At 34.7% G+C, this 15,746-nt stretch overlaps 1 protein-coding gene across 1 annotated transcript in view; it reads left to right on the top strand.

Moving 5' to 3' along the window:
• GPC5 (glypican 5) overlaps positions 1 to 15,746 on the top strand; it is a gene marked incomplete at both ends in the record, with an annotated part of 1,327,667 nt that overhangs the window by 116,959 nt on the left and 1,194,962 nt on the right. The window lies entirely within an intron of this gene.

Below are 15,746 nucleotides of genomic sequence, written 5' to 3'. Positions count from 1 at the left end.
TGGAAACAGTTTACTAATATTGAACACATGCATAATCTAACCCAGAAATTCTACTTCTGAGTATATACCCAGCAGAAATACATACACATGAAAACCAAGATGCTATAGAAGAATGTTCATAACAACGTTATTGTAATAGTCAAAAAGTGGAGACAACTCACATGTCAATCAACACTAAAATGAATGGATAGACTGTAGTCTACTTATTCAATGGAATACTATGCAACAGTTAATATGAATGAACTGAAGCTAACATGGATGAATCTTACAATCATAATGTTGAGTGAAAGGAACTACAGTAAGTATATGGAACCTAATCAGACTTAAAAGCTTTTTCAGGGCTTCCCTGGTGGCGCAGTGGTTGAGAATCTGCCTGCTAATGCAAGGGACATGGGTTTGAGCCCTGGTCTGGGAGGATCCCACATGCCATGGAGCAACTCGACCCGTAAGCCACAACTACTGAGCCTGTGCGTCTGGAGCCTGTGCTTTGCAACAAGAGAGGCCGTGATAGTGAGAGGCCTGTGCACCATGATGAAGAGTGGCCTCTGATTGCCACAACTAGAGAAAGCCCTTGCACAGAAACGAAGACCCAACACAGCAAAAATAAATAAATAAATAAATAAACTCCTACCCCCAACATCTTCAAAAAAAAAAAAAAAAAAAAAAGCTTTTGCACAGTGAGGGAAACAATCAACAAAATGAAAAAGCAACCTATTGAATGGGAGAAGATATTTGCAAACAATAAATCTGATAAGGGGTTAATAGTAAAAATATATACAGAACTTATACAACTCAATATCAGTGAAACCAAATAACCTGATTAAAAAATAGGCAGAAGAGTAATGGCCTATATGGGAAAATAATCTAAAAAAAAAAAAAAGAGTGGATATATGTATATGTATAACTCATTCACTTTGTGTACACCTGAAACTAACACAGCTCTGTAAATCAACTATACTACAATAAAAAATTTTTAAAAAAGGACAGAAGAAACAGCCTGATTAAAAAATGCCTAAATAGACATTTTCCCAAAGAAGACATTCAGATGGCCAACAGGCACCTGAAAAGATGCTCAACATCACTAATCATCTGGGAAATTCAAATCAAAACAACAATGAGGTATCATCTCACACCTGTCAAAATGTCTATCACCAAAAAGACAAGAAATAAATTTTGGCAAGGATGGGGAGAAAAGGGAATCCTAGTACACTGTTGGTGGGAATGTAAGTTGTTACAGCCACTATGGAAAACATTATGGAAGTTCCTTAATTTTTTGAGCAACATTATTTATAATAGCTAAGATGTAGAAGCAACCTAACTGTCCATCAATAGATAAATGAAGAAGATGTGGTATATATGTACACAATGGAATATTACTCAGCCATAAAAAAGAATGAAATCTTGCCATTTACAACAACATGGATGGGCCTGGAGGGTATTATGCTTAGTGAAATAAGTCAGACAGTGAAAGACAAATACAGTATGATTACACTTATATTTGGAATCTAAAAGATAAAATAAATGAACAAATATAACAAAATGGAAACAGACTCACAGATACAGACTACAAACTAGTGGTTACCCTAGGGGAGAGAGAGAGGGGAGAGGAGGGGCAAAGTAGGGGGAGAGGATTAAGAGGTACAAACTACTAGATATAAAATAAATAAATTGCAAGTATGTAATGTACAACATGGGGAATATAGTCAGTACTTTATAATGACTTTGTATGGAGTATAATCTATTAAAATTACTATGATTACTATGTTGTACACCTGGAGCTAATATCATATTTTAAGTTAAGTCTGATTAAAAAAAAAGTCAGTTATCTATTAAGGAGCTCCAAAAAAGAAAGAACTATGTATATGGTATGATTCTATTAACATGAAGTTCAAAAATATGCAAGACTAATATTTGGTGTGTGATTCAGAATAGTAGTTATGTTTGGGGAAGAAGGAGGGGTCATAATAAGAAAGTTGACAAAGACAACTTCTTGGATGCTGGTAATGCTCTCTTCAAGAGTGTCTGTGCTGAGCTGTACACTCTATGTGTGTCTTATATTTTTAACAGTCAAGGAGAATATATAGAATTCAGTGTTGAGCTCTGTTTATTTCTATCTATATTTTCTGAGGTTATTTTTTCTTTCAAATATTATTTTTAATATTTAGTTATCATTTTATTGAAAGCTTAAAGTCATATTAATATGATAAAATGTGAAAACCTGAGGGAAATTTTGAAAAAGAAAACAGCAATAAATTATATTCTTCTTTAAAAAATGGATTGCTCAATCTTATCTGAGATCAACTGCTTGTATTGGCTCTCCTTCAAGCTTAAAATAATTACATGGTTCTGCATTAAATATGATAGTCATGCTGTTATGTGGCTCACAATAGAGCCAGTTTTATTTACACAATATGATTTTTGATTAGTTTAGGGTTTTTAAATGGAAGTGTTTGGTAGAATATGTAACCTTACCAAAAAAAAAAAAAAGAATTTAGATATATGTTTTAAATTAATTTAGGGGAACAGGCTAGGTATATTAAGTATGGAGGAAGAAGTTTCATATCAACAAAAATCAAAATTAGTGTCTCTAATAGTGACATGCTGAAGTTATGGAGAGGTCATGAGCAATTCAGATACATTTCAATAGAATTTGTACAAGAAATCTGTTTTTCAAGCTGCTACAATAATATCTATAGTTACTGGTAACCCATTGTTTTACTAAACAACTCGTTTAAACTTCCTGTCCTCCTCGACTTTTTTAGGATGGTAAGTTGATTTGTTAATCACAAACTTTTTTATTTATTAAATTTTATTTAATTCATTGTTAAACTTTTATCTGTTTATTAAATTTTATTTAATTTTTATTTTAGGCTACTTATAATGCTATTTGAAGGTGAAATCTGTTATTTACAGATAGACCTTGCTTCAGCCTTATTAAATATAGAGTAAAAACATTCAACTAAACTGAGGATAATTCTTTTAAGTGTCTTCTGTAGACAATAGAGTTTCTTAGTATTTGATAAATGATCTAATCATGGGGTATTCAAGTGTGTATTTATGCATAAAATTATAATAGTAAAAGAATGTAATAAAAATAAGGCATATGAGTATTGGTATCAGTGTACAAAACACGTTCTTACTTAAGAAAATAATACAACAGTTTGTCTAAGGAACTGTCCTTTCCACTTAACCTTGAAATCCACTTCCCTTGCTTCCTTCCTTCTTTCCTTCTACATTTAGAAAATCATTCAGAAAATATTTTGTGTGTGTGTGCGTGTGTCTTCTTCCTTAGCTTTCTCTTTTATGAAACATTTTACAGACTATTATAGTATACTGTTTCTTGTCTTCATCATTATCATTTTTTGAAATGTCATCATTTTGTTACTATTAGCTTTTGTATGAATGCTCTTTTTTAATGCGATGATAAATTTCTGAAAGCAGAAACTGCCTTTTCTTGTTCTCCCACATATCAAATATCAAGGAACACAGAATGTACTCAAGACATCCTCATTGAATGGAGTTGTATTGTTAAGGATTTAAGCTTAAGCTTGTATTATTAGTAAAGTCCAAAATTTGGGGAGATCACTGTTGATAAAATTCCTCCTGCATATATTGCTATTAAAGTAATGAGATTTCTGGTTCAGTACTCATAATATGGAACCTCACAGTAAGAAATTATAAAGAACAGCTTCAAATCAGTTTCAATGCTGGTTCCGAATTTAAACCACTACAGATTTACTATGCTACTTTACAGAAATTGAGTGTTTACAAGACTAAATCAACCAGAAGATACTAACAGCATTGGTGTGATATTCTTTTTACTGGGAGTTGGAAAAGCAACCTTTCAACGAGAGGTGTCTTGCATTTCCAGAGAGTGGCTAATAGTAATCATACATCAGAAATCCACACATACAACAATGGTAAATATTCTTAAGCTTCAAACTTACATATGACCTTTAGGATTAACTTCCTCACTTTCTGAGCATGTGCTACTGGCTATGTATAGGGATATCAGATTGCTCTGAAGGGTGTAATAGTTAAAAATAAGGCTCTGGAATTACACTGTCCAATATTGATTGTGTGGACTTGAGAGAGTTTCTAAACTTCTCTGAGCCTCATTTTACATATGTAAGTGGAGATAATGCTGTTGCCTTTTTTTTTTTTTTTTTTTTTGCGGTACGCGGGCCTCTCACTGTTGTAGCCTCTCCCGTCGCGGAGCACAGGCTCCGGATGCACAGGCTCCAGATGCACAGGCTCAGTGGCCATGGCTCAGGGGCCCAGCCGCTCCACAGCATGTGGGATCCTCCTGGACCGGGGCACGAACCCGTGTTCCCTGCATCAGCAAGCGGACTCTCAACCACTGCGCCACCAGGGAAGCCCCTGTTGCCTTTTTTAATGGGAAAGTTCGGTTCAAGTGAGGAGATAACCCTAAACAATTTCCTTCTCCCTCCACAGGTGATAAGTACTCCTGTATCCCAGAGAAAAAGAAGTAGGTGAGAACATTCTAACTTTTAAGAATTCTGCCCCCCAAATTTCAGTTTATAGTATCAGTATTCACCCATCCTTTCTTCATCTCCGAACACGAGGACCCGTCTTCCCTGACAAGTCACAAGTTATACCTGTACTCTTTATCTCTTCCCTCTTTCCCTTCGTCACTTTCTTGTATCCTTTATCTCTTGTTTCATGTGTTTTCAATTTTTCTCCTTCCAGTTTCTCTTTCTTTTCAGACTACAAAATAAGTTTTAAGTTATGTTTGACTCTGACAGCCATTTGAATTGATTGTTCATTGTTTCCTCCCCTTTCCACCAAAATTAGAGGAATTTCTCCTCAGTGCATGGATATTATCAACTTTTCCAATAGTTAGTGTACTAATATAAAGAAGCCAGACTTGTAGAATTTTTTCTCATTGTCTCTTCAACTCACCAATATGACTTTTATGCCCACTTTATTGAAGTGATTTTGTCAAAGATCACCAATGACCATTGGAAGATCCTATTTTCCAGTTGGCTAACATCTATGCAATATTTGAGATCCAACACCATCTCTCTCTACTACTGACAGTTCCTTACTTACTTTCTTTTTCAATCTTAGTTTATATGATAGCACTTTTCTAATCCTCCTGCCTTAAAAAAAAAAACACTTGACTCTTATTCCTCCTCTTTAATTATAAGTATTGCATATTTCTAGGGTTTCATCCCTTACCTTTTTCTCTTTCTTTGTCTTTTTTTATCCATCCCCCCTCCACCCCCCCACCCCACCCCCGCCCACCAGTGATCTCGTTTACTTCTAGCCTTTTAACGCTCACCAATATTCCAATGACTTTAGAGCCTGAATTTTGAGATCATGTCATCTGTCTGCAACTCCAAAGCCGGGATGAAAACAGGCTGTTGTATGTCCCGTAAGCATCTCAAAGAGAGCATCCCCAAGATGGCAAATCAATCTTGTCTCCTCCATTCCACTTTTCTAGACCAGGCCTTCATCCTTTCTCATTTGGACCCTTGCAGTTATCTCTAATTTAGTCTCACTATTTCAAGTAGTGAGAAGGACAAGGAAGGAGAGATCTGTAAATGCATTGCTGAGAATTCCATTATAATTTCCCCAATGTGCAGAAAGTTACTGGTTAGTACTGATTGTCAAAGGGACAAGAGTGGGATTTTTAGTTTCTCTCTCTGAAAGTCAACTTCCCCATCTTAGATATACTCAAGTTTGTGAGCTATTTTACATAGATCCCTGTGTGGTCTTGTGGCTGGGAATACTATATTTGATACTTTATGTAATTTGTATATGTTTATCAATAGTTCATGATTAGATTTAGAGATGAGGAGATCCAAATTACTTCTTCACTGAATATTAGAAATATTATACTTTAATATGTTTCCTTGTTAAGCTTTATGACAATTTATGGGTACCTGTATGAAGAGATTTTATTAAATATTCTTCAGTCCTTTAGTGTGTTACCTTGAGGTCTGATAGTTTACTTATCCTATAAATTATGTCAAAAATAAAAAGCTTACTTTTAAAAGTGATGTATAATAGTATGCTCCTGAATTTATGTAATTTATTTATAGCTCACTAATTTCCATATTTTATATATTATAAATATATTTGACCTTTCATATTTCAAATTATTTATTCTTGTGAGTCATGGTTGTACTTAGAAAAGGAAAAATCCTTAATATGAAATGAACTATCAAATTATTCTGAAATCAAATATCAAATAAATACAAAATATCAAGTAATATTTCCAATATATTTGGGAAGAATGTTTTATTTACCTTTTTATTTTCTACTATAGAGACTGATTTTTAGAAATGTTTGTTGATTTAACGTCTTTGAACTATTATTGTCCATCCATTTGGGCTGCAATAACAAAATACTGTAGACTGAGTAGTTCATAAACAACAGAAATTTATTTCTCACAGTACTTGTAGCTGGAAAGTTCAAGATCAAGTCACTGGTAGACCTCGAACCTAATGAGGGGCTGCTTTCTGGTTCATAGAAGGTGCCTTCCTACTCTGTCCTCACTTGGTACAAGTGGTGAGGAATCTCTCTGGGGTTTCTTTTATAAGGTCACTTATCCTATTCATGATGCTTTGCCCTCATGACCGAATCACCCCTCAAAGGCTCTACCTCCAAATACCATCACATTCAGGATTAGGTTTCCACATACAAAATTTGAGGGGAAGCAAATATTCAGACCATAGTAATTCCCCTTAATAACATTTGATTTCCCCACTTGTTTAATAACAATTTACAAATCTAACTTGAAAAGCGAACAAATATGATATGTTTTCCTATGTTTTCTCTTAAATAAATGTGTCCATTGCTATATAGTTGTATCTGTTTGCATGTATTACAGCAACAATAATTTAACACGTTTATTTGGGTTCCATTCACCTCCAGTTTGTAAGCATAAGAGTTTATTGAATTAAATTACTCTGTCCTCTCATATATTCATAAATTTAGTCGTCCTTTGTGGTAAATTAACTACAAAAATAATATTGTTTTCTCAAGAACATTGAAATTTTAGAACAAATGTGGTTTGTCGGCATTTCTGTGTTATTCGTAATAAGGCATACATTCACTTATAAAATACTATCACCATTTATCATGACTATAAGCATTATTATAATTAACAGATGAAATATTCATCTCCTTTATTTTAAAAACATCTCCAGGTCCTATTTTATAGGAATTTAAATAGATATGTTGCCAGAATAATATGATTTGTACTCTAAAACTTTCATTTTTATTGATAAAATGATGTAATTTGATCACATTAGAAACAAAAAGCTATAAATATCAACGTTTTGCCCTATGCTAGTTATATCTTCAGAACAATGAAACAAAATTATAGTTCTTCTGTAGTTTTTTTGTTTTGACTTGGGTGATGAATTAAGAAGCTGTTACATAAAATGCTAATATTTTCTGTTAAGTACCTTTCTGTGGGTTCTATTTCACTGATTTTTTTTTTGTTTGTTTGAAGTTTTGGTATTTTGCAGCATCATATTTTACAATTCAGTAAGAAACAAAATTATACCTCAAAGAAACCTGCATTTTGGTATTTTTTTTTCTCTCAAGGATGCTTTTTTAATATATCATCTTTGGTTATTTTTGGACTCTGTAAATAATGTATTTCTGTGTACTCTGTACACTTTTTAAGGTTGTTGAATTCTGGACTTAAATATGAGTGATACACAATAGTTGTGAGTGCAAACTGATTCTAATGTTTATATGGAGGGTTGAAAGACCCAGAATGGCCCATACAGTAACAAAGGAGAAGAACAAATTTGGAGGATGAACACTATCTGACTTACAGACTTACTATAAAGCTACACTAATCAAGACTGTGGTATCAGTGAAAGAATAGACAAATAGATCAATGGAACAGAATGGGGAATGCTGAAATAGATTCACATAGTCAATTGATCTTTGGCAAAGAATCAAAAGCAATATAGTGCAACAAAGCCTTTTCAACAAATGGTGCTGGATCAACTGGACATTGGGATGCAAAAATAGTGAAGCCCAATAGAGACTTTACACTGTTCACAAACATTAACTCAAAATGGATTAAAGCCCAAATGTGAAACACAAAACTGTAAAGCTCCTAGAGTGTATCATGGAAGAAAACCTTAGGTATGGTGATGGCTTTTTAGACACAACACTAAAGATGTGATCCATGAAATAATCGCTAAGCTGGACTTTATTAAAATTAAAAACTTATGCTCTACAAAAGTCAATGTGAAGAGAATGAGAAGTCAAGCTACAAACTAGGAGAAAATATTTGTAAACAATAAATCTGATGAAGAACCGTTATCCAGATGTACAAGAACTCTTAAAATTCAACAATGAGAAAACAAACAACTCAATTAAAAATGAACCAAAGATCTTAACAGACACCTCACCAAAGAAAATGTACAGATGGCAAATAAGCATTTGAAAAGATGCTCTACATCATATATCATCAGGAGAATGCAAATTAAAACAACAATGAGATACCATTACACACCTGTTAGAATGGCCAAAATCCAGAATACCGATAACATCGAATACTGGTGAGGATGTGATGTGGAGTAACTGTCATTCATTGCTAGTGGGTACCCTGCAAAATGGTACAGGCCCTTCAGAAGATAGTTTGACAAGTTCTTACAAAACCAAGCATACGCTCACCATGTGATGCAGCATATCACACTCCTTAGAATTTTCCCAAAGGAGATGAAAACTTATGTCCACACAAAAACCTGCACAAGGGTCTTTATAGCAGCTTAATTTGTAATTGCCAGAACTTAGAAGCAACCAAGTTGGCCTTCAGTAGGTGAATGGATAAACTGTGGTGCATCCAGACAATAGAATATTATTTAGTGCTAAAAAGAAATGAGCTATCAAGCCATAAAAACACATGGAGAAAACTTAAGTACACATTACTAAGTGAAAGAAGCCAAGCCAAAAAGGCAATTTACTGTGTGACTCTTAATTATGTGATATTCTGGAAAAGGCAAAGCTATGGAGACTGGAAAAATATCATTGGTTGGTAGCAGTAGGGGCAGGGGAGAGATGAATAGGTACAGCACAGAGGAATTTTAGGGCAGCAAAACTAGTCTGTTTGACACCAATGTTGCGTACATGGTAATATACATTTATCCGAATCTGTAGAATATACAACACAATATTGAATCCTAAGAAAAACTATGAACTTTGAATGATTATAATACGTCACAGTAGGTGCATGGATTGTGCCCATGTAGTGCTCTGGTGGAGGATGTTGCTAGTGGGAGAGGCTGTCCGTGAATGGGAGCAGCGGGTATATGGGAAATCTCTGTCTCTTCCTCTCAGTTTTGCTGTGAGCCTAAAACTTCTCTGAAAGAGAAAAAGTCTTCAAAAATAGTTTGATAGAATGGGACAAGATACTAGCAATAACTGAATAAAATTTAATAACATATTTTGGATTCCCATACATTAACCACTACTTCCTCTCCCAGGATTTTAATTTATAGGGTGCTTCATTTTCTCCTCTTTGAAATTTTCATTTCTCTCCCTTCTTATTCATTTTCTCTTTCGCTTCTTCCTCCAAGTCCTTGTACTAATCACTAATACACAATTCTTTATTGCTCTAGAAACTATTTATGTAAATAGGTAAATTCATTCTATGATTTAACCTCCCCCGAAAGTGAGACACAGAACACCCTAGTGGTTACAAGCGTGAACTCTGGAACCAGAATGCTTGGAATCAAATCCTACCTGGTGGTGTGACGTGTACATTTTAACAAACCTCTCCCTGGGCTTTTGTTTTCTCAGCTGTAGGAAGGGGATGATATACAGCCTACTTCACAGCGTCCTTATGAGGATTATATTGTTGATATTTGTGGGGTTCTGAGAACAGTGTGGGCACTTCCTGAACACCTCGTGTTTGTTTAAGAAATATGCATGTTCTTCATTTGGTGCCTCCTATTCTTGAATCCTTTCTAAGTAGAAAAAAATGCCTCTTTTCCTCTCTAAGGCTAAATCTTCAACATGAACTCGGATTCTCAATGCCTCTTACCTTCTCAGATTCTTCTTGGCTTCATGAATTATCTCCAGATTCCTTTACTGGACTGGTTGCCATGCTCCCGCAGTACAGAATATTTGTAATATGACAATTCTGGGCCTTTATATATGATTTTCCCATTGCATAGAACTGTTTTCTCCACCTTGTGTGCTTGGCCTAATTTGACTCGTTGTTCAGATTTGTTCTGATACATCTTTAACCTTCTCTACTGCAGAGTACCAACTGCACGGTTCCATCATAGCCTTTTCCCCCCCAGACTTCTACGTGTTGCTTTACTTGCCTAGGCCCCCAACAGAAATAAGTATTCTTTCAGAGAGATGATGTGTTCTTCCAACCCATGATATCAACAGAATGATTGGCCCCAGTTATATGTTTTTACAGTCAGTGAATAGTTGAGTGTTCAAATTTGATAAGCACTTTATTTCTAGTTTGCTGTCATATGAATTCATTTCAATAAAATAATGTGTGGCTTGACAAGTAGCAGAGATTCTGTTTCCATCATGATTAGCCAAGAAATGTGCTCTCACCAAGAATTTTAAAAATCAAAGATTGTTACTTGAAAGACCAAATAACAAAAATAACAGCTTTATTTTTTAACAAGTTCTTATTTGAGTCTCATATTCCATTTACTATATAATCAACTATCTTATGTTTTAGAATGACCAACAATTTAATATATCCCATGCTATCATCTGTCTTCATAGCTTTTTCCTAGGAATTAATTTTCTTGTGAAGTCAATGCAGATTATATTTTACAGTCAGAGGCAAAGGATTAAAAGATAATGTTACATCATCTTATTACAGAAAAAAAAGTTCTTAAGGGGTATGATTAGTTTCTGTGACTCAATGTCCAGATGTATATCAACAGTGTGTGGCTAAAGAAGGTGTTTTCAAAAGCTTTTGGTGGTTTAATGTATGCATTTTTAAGATATTGAATTTAAGATATTGAATTTTGGTGATAGGAATTTATTGTTCCATTGATCTTGTCTATATCTGTTTGTCTTTGATTGAAAACAGAACTGACAGAATTGTCAGTGTGAGTGGGAACGTACTTAGCATGTCTCTCCTTGAACTTTGCAGGTTTGGCCTTTAAGCATTGATCTGTTATTGGATTGATAAGCCTACTGTCAAGTATGTTCAGTAATTTAGCTTTAGAAGATCTATGTCTTATGTTGCTTAAGTGGTCCAGATATGGAAACAAACCTACGGGGGAGCTATTTTCTTTTTTTTTTTTTTCTTACTTCCTAAGTGAATTTTTTTATTCATTACAATTAGCCTTTGAATTTTTTTTGAATTTAGTCTTTAAAAATTTTTAATATAAGATTTAAAGGTTTTAAGTATCCCTTTAATACCCCTTTAGTGCCTCATCACAAATTTTTGTCTCTATTATTACTTTAATTTTTGTTCACTTTGAAGTATTTAAAATTTTTTTATTATGATTTATTAACTTCTGAATTATTTAGACATATGTTTTTAAGTTTCAAATATGTGAAGTTTTATATTTCTTCTTGTTATTGGCTTCTCCCTTTTACCTTTTTCAGATTGATGCTTGTAGTTACCCCCATTCTCATCTGTACTGTACATAATTTTTTCCTGTACTGTCTGAACTTCGCTTTAAGCATATATGTTTGTTCTAGTTTGTTTTCTATTTCAAAAAAGCAAACAACACTTTTGACCGCACCTTACCTTTGTACAAAGAATTTCCTAGCTCCCCTTCACAGCGTCAGTTTTAAATTTATTTATTTATTTATTTATTTAGGGCTGTGTTGGGTCTTCGTTTCTGTGTGAGGGCTTTCTCTAGTTGTGGCAAGCGGGGGCCACTCTTCATCGCGGTGCGCGGGCCTCTCACCATCGCGGCCTCTCTTGTTGTGGAGCACAGGCTCCAGACGCGCAGGCTCAGTAGTTGTGGCTCACGGGCCTACTTGCTCCGCGGCATGTGGGATCTTCCCAGACCAGGGCTCGAACCTGTGTCCCCTGCATTGGCAGGCAGATTCTCAACCACTGCGCCACCAGGGAAGCCCCACAGCGTCAGTTTTGAAGGAGTCCCTAGAGTTGCACTTTCCACTTTGTCACCTCCCATTCTCTTAACCCATTTCAGCCAGACTGAGATCCCAGCAATCTCTTAAAATTGTTTAATGATCTCCATGGTACCAAATCCAGGGGTGATGCTTTGGACTGATTTTCTGTCTACTTGTTCTGTCAATTAGTGAGAACAGATCTACTTCAACTGTAGATTTTTCTTTTTTCTTTGCAGTTCTTTTTTTTTTTTTTTTTTTTTTTTTGATTTAGGTATTTTGAATTCTGGCTATTAAGTGCATAAACATTAGTGATTGTTATATCCTCCTGATGAATTTACCCCTTTATTATTATGAAATGATCTTCTTCTTGATAATATTCTTTGCTCTGAAATATACCTTGTCTGATATTCATATATCCATTCTACTTTTCTTTTGATTAGTGTTAGGGTAATATATCTTTTTCCATCTTCATACTTTTAATCTGTTGTTGTCTTTGTATTTAAAGTGTTTCTTTCAGGCAACGTAAGAATGGGTCTCACTTTTTTATCCAATCTGATAATCTCTGCCTTTAAATGAGTATGTTTTGATCAGCTACATTTTATGTGATTAAACACATGATTAGGTTTAAATCTATTGTCATTTTTAATGTCTTTTCTGTTAATTATAATATATTCTGTTCTGCATTGGCTTTGATTTATTGAGTTTTCTGATTATGAGTTAGCTGTATTTTCCTTCTTCTTTGCATGACTGGTAATTTTTGGTTGGATATCAGACATGAATTTTTACCTTCTTGGGTGCTGGATATTTGTACATTTCTATACATATTCTTGAGATTTGTCCTGGGATATAGTTAAATTTGATCTTTTGACTCTTCCTTTTCAGATTTGTGGGTGGACAAGAGTGATGTTTAGTCTAGGGTTAATTATCCTCTACCATGAGGCAAGACCGTTCTGTGTACTCTACCCAGTGCCTGGTGAATTATGATGCTTTCCAGTGTTACTGGTAGGGCCAGACACTGTCTCCTGTGTGAGTGTTGTGTATTCCCTGTAATGCTTTGGTGGTTCTTTTCCTTGCCTTTGGTAGGAACCTTACATTCACGGACAGATCAGTATTCTGATGAACACTCCAGGCGGACTCTCTGCAGATCTCTTGGAGTTTTCTCTCTGTGCTGCTGTCTACTTTTTGTTACTCTGTCTTGCAAATTCTGGCTGCTTTAATTTCTTCAGACTCTCAGCAATGTCCCCTTAACTCAGCCAATATTCCCGACTGTGCTTGTGTTTCCCTTCCCAGTGCAAGGCCTGGAAATTCTCCAAGCAGTAAACTAGGACTTACCTTATCCTGTCCCCACCCCCAATCTCAAGGATCACTGTCCTTCATTGCCTGGCACCCAGCATCGTGAAAGTCCTCGGTCCACACATTTTGTCTACTTTTTAAAAATTATTGTTCACTTCTGATTGGATGGCAAATTCAGTCCCTGTTACTCACTTTTGACCAGAGGCAAAACTCAAAATCCTTTTTGAGTTTTCTTTAGTATAACTACTTTCTCAGAATTAATTCTCCCATGTGTGGCATAGGTTAACTGTCTTTCCAGAATTGAACTTACTCATACTTGGCAAATCTTGTTTTGAGCTCATCTTCTGAGGGATATTTTCCCTTATATGCTCTTCTAGTGAGTTAATTTTGAGCCTGCCAGTAGCCTGGCATTGCTGGGTGCACAAACTCAGGTTGTACCAGTTCTTTGACTCATGGGTTTTTGCCCAGTGTTATTTGTGTAGCTATGAGACAGCCCTCTACCCCACAAAAAATATAAGCCTATTTCAAATCAGACTCACTACATCCTGGCCACAGTGAACACTTTATTTATTTTTGGTAGGTGGGGTAGAGGGTGGAAATCTTATTTCTGGTTCCTGCCCTGGGGTCCAAAATGGGGCATATTCCTAATGGCCTCAGCCCTAAGGCCTACAGTCCAGCTTGTCCGTGAGCTATTGATTTCAGCTCCTGTTTACTCCTCTGAGTTCCCTATTCATTTCTGGTTTATGGAGATTTTCTTTACTTGGATCTTTCAAACATGAAATGTTTTCTATTAAGTTTGTATTTTGGGAGTAGAAAGGGAGGGATTTCCATTTATGTTTAGTCTACTATTTAACCCAGAATGAAAAAAAAAAAGTTTTGACAAGATGGCAGATAGTAGAGACCATGAGGGAGATAACACAGTAATTTCAGTAACCCTCATTCTGTTTCGTTGAAATTCTCATCAGTTTACATTTCTTTACTTTTTAATATAGCTTTTGTGTTCTCTTGGCAAAGATTCCACTCAAAGATTTTAGGAAATTCAGAACCTAATTCATGAGGGATAGTAAAGATTTTGCTGGAGCTGCTGATGTTCTAGTGTTTTTCAAAATTTTGGTAATAACTGGAAAGGATAAAAGCTAGCTTGTGAAGTATTGGCAATAATGCACTTTTTTTAATGTCATATAGCATGAGAGTTATCATCTAGAAAAATTGAAAAAAACCATTTAAATGGTATAGATATTTATAAACATGTTATAGGTAGAACTATTTCACTAAGACTTGTTCATATGGAATATGGGAAATGAATATCTGATTAGAATATCTAAAAAATGAAAAAAGATTCTGGTTGTGGTCAACCTATGATTGATCTTGTGTTTCAGTATTCTCTCTTTGCCATTCAGACTGGCAGTCCAGGTGCCCAAAGTCCTTGTTTCCCTTGGTCCATTTCCACTGTGATGTGTTTTGTAGTCCATTGTTTTAAACAAAGGCAATAATTTTGTATTAAAGATATTTTCCTCAGTTTAATGCACTAGTTGAGGTTTTTCAAAAATTTTTTAAATGCTCCATAATTGCTGAGTCATTCTTAATATAACGTTTTACCCATCTTTTTTTAATGCCTAAAAATTAAAAAAATCTCCCATGGAACATTATTCCATATGTATAATTTTCCTTGCAGGGATACTTTTCAGTAATTGAACTTGTTTTCTCATTCTGCTAAATATCAGTTTTTCTCTCATCTTGTTGCCCCTTAAACCTTTTTATATAGTTACTGAGAATATAAGTGCTCCTAACATTTGCAAGTTCAATGTGCTCAAGTTCCTACCTTTATAAATAATGCTTCAGTATATTTTCATGTCACCATAAACCAAGTTTGGTAATTGATTAGCATAATTATTATCTTTGAGTATTTGGACACAGAGTAGCCTTAAGTAAACATCATCATCAAGATATTTATTTACATAATTGATTCACATAAGAGTTTAGTTCTTCACAGAAATTATTAAGCAAAATACTAATGTACACATTTAAGACTCAATACTATAATTATGAGGAAAAACAGACTAGTAAAACATTAAATTCAGTCATTATAGGCACCATTCACTTCTACAAAATAATGAAGTTAGTTTACATAAGGTACAAAAGAAAATCCATCTCATTAATTCATAATTATGTAGTCTTCCCTTTTGGGGTGGGATGTGGAGAAGTGGCAATTATGTGTTCATTCATGAAAATACTTTATAAATTAGGTAAGCTATATTTAAATATATTGAGGTTCTTCAGCACCTAAAAGTAAAACGGTGATGTGGTTTGTTGAAACTGAAAATGTCTTGGGAGTCATTTAATTAATGTAAATATTCCAAAAATCTACATGGATAATGTAAGCAGGATAC

The sequence above is a fragment of the Hyperoodon ampullatus genome (assembly GCF_949752795.1).
Source record: "Hyperoodon ampullatus genome assembly, chromosome: 16".
NCBI classification, from domain to species: domain Eukaryota; kingdom Metazoa; phylum Chordata; class Mammalia; order Artiodactyla; family Ziphiidae; genus Hyperoodon; species Hyperoodon ampullatus.
The sequence above is the reverse complement of the archived record's forward strand: the minus strand, read 5'-3'. Positions and strand labels throughout refer to the sequence as shown.